This window comes from Oxyura jamaicensis, chromosome 2, assembly GCF_011077185.1.
Source record: "Oxyura jamaicensis isolate SHBP4307 breed ruddy duck chromosome 2, BPBGC_Ojam_1.0, whole genome shotgun sequence".
NCBI lineage: Eukaryota > Metazoa > Chordata > Aves > Anseriformes > Anatidae > Oxyura > Oxyura jamaicensis.
The window spans coordinates 54,995,061-55,001,069 of NC_048894.1; positions in this window are offsets into that span (position 1 = coordinate 54,995,061).

The following is a 6,009-nucleotide window of genomic DNA, read 5'->3' on the forward strand; positions in this document are numbered from 1 at the left end:
TATCTTTTTTTGTTGCCCTTTTTTTTTTTTTTGGTGGGGGGGGGGGGCGGGGGGGGGGGAGGGTGGAGGAAGACAGTGTGGTTTGCTTGTTTGTTTGCTTAAAAAAAAAAAAAAAAAAAAAGCTCAAGGAACCCAATTGAGCTACCATGATGTTGACCAATCCTATTTTTATACAACAAAATGATCATTTAATTACTATTCCCATATTCCCACTGTGTTCCAAGGAGCTTGGACGGACAGGTTACAGTTTACCCTTGTGAATGTCTTTTTTTTTTTTTTTTTTTTTTTTTTTTTTTAAAGGGGAGATCTATCAATTGAAACTATGTGGAGAACCACTAATATCAGTGTCCTTACTCCATCTGAAAATAAATCGTCTATATCTTCCTCAAACTATATTGAAGAATAACACAAATATGTGTTGTTCAGAATTAAATCAGAGAGACCAGATAAACATACAGTGGAGATACTCAGATTTCAATGGTTCTGCAAGAAATGTATTGAAGAAAATAAAAGAAAAGAACTTGAAAATACTATGGCAATTAAAAGCTAAACTTTGTCTGATAAAAACCTAATGTGGCCCTTAACTTTAGCCCAAGGGTATAATACAGGCCAAAATTCCCTGTATGACATTGTTCAGTGGGCCAGAATAATGGAATTAAAACTAATTAATTAACAATCAAAATAAAATAAAACCAAACATTGTTTAAAGAACTGGAAAAAGAATCTAGTACCATTCTTTTTTATGACTAAAACCACAAATAAGAAACCCAACTATGCAGGCAATTAACATCCTTCAAGTGCAGAATCAAATGCTTAGAACAGTAGTAGAATTATTAAGAAACAACAACAACAACAAAAACTTTTAAACAGATATAATACAGCTGCAACAAATCTGACACTGAAAATAATTGCTAAAATGCCTTAAGAAGAAATGCTGCCAGAATACATTTTTTGATCAAAATGTAATACAAGTAGAACTAAAAAAAATAAAAAAAATAAAAATAAAAAGATAGAAATTGCTTATAAAGGAATAAAGATTTTCTTACTTTTCTTATAATATACATTACTGAAAAAAAAAAATCAACTTCAGCTAGAGACAGTCTGTGATTTGTTTTATGGACTATAAAACCTCTAGAAGACTCACCAGTATTTTAACAGACTGATAAATCATACTCTGAATTAAAAATGAAGAATTCATTGAAAGTATTGTCAAATTTGTTACCAACACCTCTATTAGTCATCGCATGGAAACAGCCCTAAGAAATAACAGACATTCAAATATCATTATCTGCTGTATGATATGGACTAACAATTTAATGCAAAACAGCTGAGGACAGACATATAAACAGTAAATAAGTCAGTTTAGAAAACCCCTCTAGCTCAAAGAAAGTGTATAATTGAGGGCAGAAAAAAAATGTATTTGGCTAATGGTAACAGAGGTAAGGGTTTACATGCTTTAAGGTACTATGAAGAAAATGAGTGAACTGAGAAACCCAATGCAGAGCAAGGAAGACAGGAGAGTATGAAGAATTTAGAACTCCACTGTCTCTTTACTACAAGAAGGACAAAGTGGCCACTATTACACTTACTCAGTGCCCAATAGCTTCCTGTTTTTGAGTCTGGTCTTGTGCGACAATGAAAACACAGCCTTAACGTTACAGAAAATCTTAATTTGGTATGACATTTGGCCCCTATGACACTTGTTACGGCTAACAACCCACCCAAGCTAACAGTCTCATTGCCCAGCAGAGACTGGAGAGGCTACTTCTATCTCCTGAGGACGTGGCCGTATTCCAGTGGGGCTATCAGCTGTTCAACACTGAAATCAGAGCCTCACCTCCTCAGCTGGAAAAAGAGCACTCCAGAAAAAAAATAAAAAATAAATAATAATAATAATAATAAAAATAAAGTGTACTCTGAGCACAGATGCACACGTTCCCTTTCTAGCCTGTTCCTGGGAGGTATTAATGAACAACATCCCTACCCTGCATCAGCTGAAGCCTACAGTTTCCCAGGAGTGGAAGGCATGAAGAGGGGGGAGCAGTCAGCTCAACTCAGATGAAAAGCAATAAGCTGGATCCTGGGACTGTGAGAAATGCAGCTTCTCCCTTAGATAGGTTTTCTCAGCCACAACTCACTCCTGTCAGTTACAATTATGAATTAGGATTCACTACTAAATATAGAGCTCCCAATATTTTGACCTAAACTGAGGGTTCCACAGTCCCACTTCTGTGGTTTTACTGTGAGAAAATATGAGTTTGGGTCAAATGTGGGCTTTGACATGCCACACAAACAGTTTCTGCTTAGTTGTAAGTTACCCTCAAAAGACCATTCCCTGAAGGCAAAAATAGTTGTAGTACATGCAGTAGTTCCTTCCATGGGGGGGGGGGCGGGGGGCCCCGCGGGATGGGGGAAGGGGTGTGCCAGCAGCAACTCTACTCTCTGGGAGAGGACCACCCTAAAGAGCCTTTCAGCAAAACCCAAGAGTTCCTCCACCCTGCTCCAAAGGAGATGATTAGACCAGAAAGATGTGCCTTTAGGCTGCAGCGAATCTGGCATGCTGCATTTTGAGAGGCAGACAGGAGCTAGTCTATTATATCTCTACTCCCAACACAAGAGATCACTCTTTCATACCCCTATTTGAACAGTGTGTGGAAGCAAAAAATAATAATAAAAATAAATAAATACAAATGAAAAAACAAAACAAACAAAAAAAAAAAACACAAGAATTAAAAGTCACCCAGGACTATATACAAAAGGCAGCATACCCTGGGACAAGTCCTCTCTGCATGAGTATAGGCATTGATTGATGTTCTGAGAATTGCAGAGAATAATGTAAGAAACATGTTTTTAACAATTTGTTCCATAGAAGCCTCAGGCACAAGAAGTAAAATTTTCTAAACTATACACACTACACTGGGAAGCAAAATGAGAAGAGAACCCACTAAAAATAATGAAAAAAACATTCCAACTCTTACTGACCGGCCCTGGGTCAGGCTGCAGAGGGTTCAGATGAAGTAAGTATTGAGCCTGACAATATGAAGCATGTTCTGTGGCTTCCACATCTAAGAAAATACTGTAATTTGCTCCTACACACCTGTAGGCATCAAAATTTCTTCTTATCCGAGGCCCAATTTCTACCACTAGTATTCACAAAAGCAGTACTTACTCCTCAAAGAGTGGCAGTGAATACAGCAGGAAAGTGTGAAATGTGTATCCTTCTTATTTTCTTTAAGTGCAACATCAAAGACACCATTGGAAACTGCCACAAAGGCTTTTGCCTCTTTTCAGCTCTTCCTTTTTTTTTTCTTCTTTTTTTTTTTTTTCCTCCCCTTATTTCATTTCATATGGTGTGATAAGTTCAAGTTTCTCTCTTCTTTCTTACTACTGTTACCGCTCACCTCTCACAATATCTACGCATCTCCTGAGTTCCTTTCTGAGTTCCTCTGACAGTTGGGAAATAGCACATAATTTCAACCTTCTGTTAAATTACCGTCCTCTTTCCCTCTTCCCACCTTCCTCAAAGTCTTAAAGTAGATGCCTACCACTTTACATAGCATCCTATCCCCATCTACCAAGTTGCACTGAACTATGAAATAGTATACATGGCTTTCTCAGAAATTAATGCAAGCTCAGTATACAATAGCAGACAAGAGTGTTAAGATTTGTAAAAAGAAATCTTTTACCCACTATATCTCTGTGGAACGAGGTCCCCTCTGCTAAGCCACTCACATTTGAACACCACTGCAACACTAAGGCTTGCAGCATATACTGCACTGTCTCCTAAATGTCCCTAGGAAGTGTTTCCTTCCATATCTTTCAAAAAACTGTATGCTGCTCTGCTCTTCCCAGGACACACATGTACAAAGCACCTGCTCCACAGATCTGCCTGAAGCCACCTCTGCATCAGGCACACCCCCTTGCAAACATGGGAAGGAGGAGCAACTTCGCTCTCCAAACCCTCTGTTTTTTTTTACCCAAAGGTAAACAAGTAACCGTCATACTAGTACAGAGATCACTGAAGAGCTATGTAGATCAGGTTGCCCCAGACCCCATCCGACTTGGCCACAAATGCTTCCATGGAGGTGGCATCCATAACTCCTTTGGGCAACCTGTTCCAGTACCTCACCACCCTTGTTGTGAAGAATTTCTTCCTTATATCTAATCTAAAACTCCTTTAGTTTAAAATCATTACCCCTTATCCTATCACTACACTCTCTGATAACGATTCATTCCCTGTCTTTCTTGTAGGCCCCCTTTAAGTCCTGGAAGGCTGCTATAAGGTCTCCCCAGAGCCTTCTGTTCTCTAAATAAACCCAACTTTCTTAACCTGTCTTAATAGGAGAAGTGTTCCAGTCCTCTGGTCATCTTCGTAGACCTCCTCTGGACCCACTGTAACAGGTCTATGTCTAGTGGGAGGTGTCGCTGCCCTTGGAAGGGGGATTGGAACTAGACAACCTTTAAGGGCCCTTCCAACCCAAACCTCTCTATGATTCTATGTTCTGACGCTAGACAGTGTCAAGTGGGGTACCTGAGGACTTCCTCCAGGGCAAGGGGTCCTCAGCTGACATGAAAGCAGCCCACCTGGTGCCTGTGATCATAATACCTCTTCTGGGTTTTAGGGAACACTGTCAGCTGGCAAAATTTGAGAATTATAGGCAGGTGTATATGCAAAAGTGCTGAATTACAGAGACAAGTAATGCGGAGTAAATATACTTCCACAGACAAATATTTGTGCAGATAAAATACAGAAGCACAGCTCAAACTCTTTAATCCCAACCAAGTACCCTGCAACTAAATCCTTAAGTATTGATTTATTAAAGTTTGTGTTTACATTTTTAATCCAAATTTATATTAATAACCTGTTTTAGATTTGTATAGTGTATGAAACACTCCTTTATTCATAGAATTCTTATTCACAAGACATATTTTAGATGAAATGTGCTGTGAAGTGAAGGTAGCTTTATAGTCTTCCAGCTGAAATCTCCATGCACCAGACAATCATCACTAATGGAAAAAAAAAAAACACAGAAACAAACAAACAACAACAACAAAATTTCATTATTCAGAAACCTTTTAGTATTTTTCCCTGTGTTGCAGTGCATTAACGTGTGGAAAGCTTGTATTATTCTGTGGAATATCAGATCCAACTACTGCTTCACTATAAAAGAGATAGAAAATTAGACATGAATTTTAGCTTTTTTGAAAGACTTTGATTTGTGGCTTTCTCCCCACTCACCCAACTTGCTTTGGGAAACCTTCCTTAAAAAGAGTTAAAGAGTTGTGTGGCTTTTTTTTTTTTTTTTTTTTCCCTCCAGCTCTAAATATTGTATTTATAAATCTATGTGCTTTTTTGTTTGCTTGTTTTTAACACTGTGGAATTACATCCTAAAGCAGCATACAATATGCAATTCTTCTACAAAAGATAACTGAAAACTATTTTTTAAGAGTTTATTTCAATCCCAAAGCTCAACGTTTCTGAAGTTTGTTAGTATTCTTCAACCAAACTGCTTCACCATCTTAAATTCCCTAGTTGGCTTTACAGTTCTCATATTCATAAACACAGGATTTGATTATGTATGTTATACAAGAAAATACAGACAAACCCCTAAATCCGTATCTTTCTGTCTTTTGTAAGAAATCATGATAAAATCTGTGAAAGACTTCCAATTAATTTTATGCATCTGTGGCATTCTATAAAAAAGTCATGGCAGGCTATGACAGTTGGCTTCACCCAACATGCTGGCAACTTTGCAGTCTGATTGCAACTAACTAAAAGACATGCAAATGTTTGAAATTACAGAGAAGAGTAACACTGAATAAATATGGCTTTAAGGACCTCCAGAGGCTGATGCATCTGCTTTAGAATCAGAGCGTTCAAACCAGAATTGTGCAGAGGGATGAAACTTCCTCTTTTTTTTTTTTTTTTTTTTTTTCAGCATCAGTGGCTCACCAATTATTTTAGTTTGTTTGCACTTGAAAACTGTTGGACACTGTAATGAGATAAAG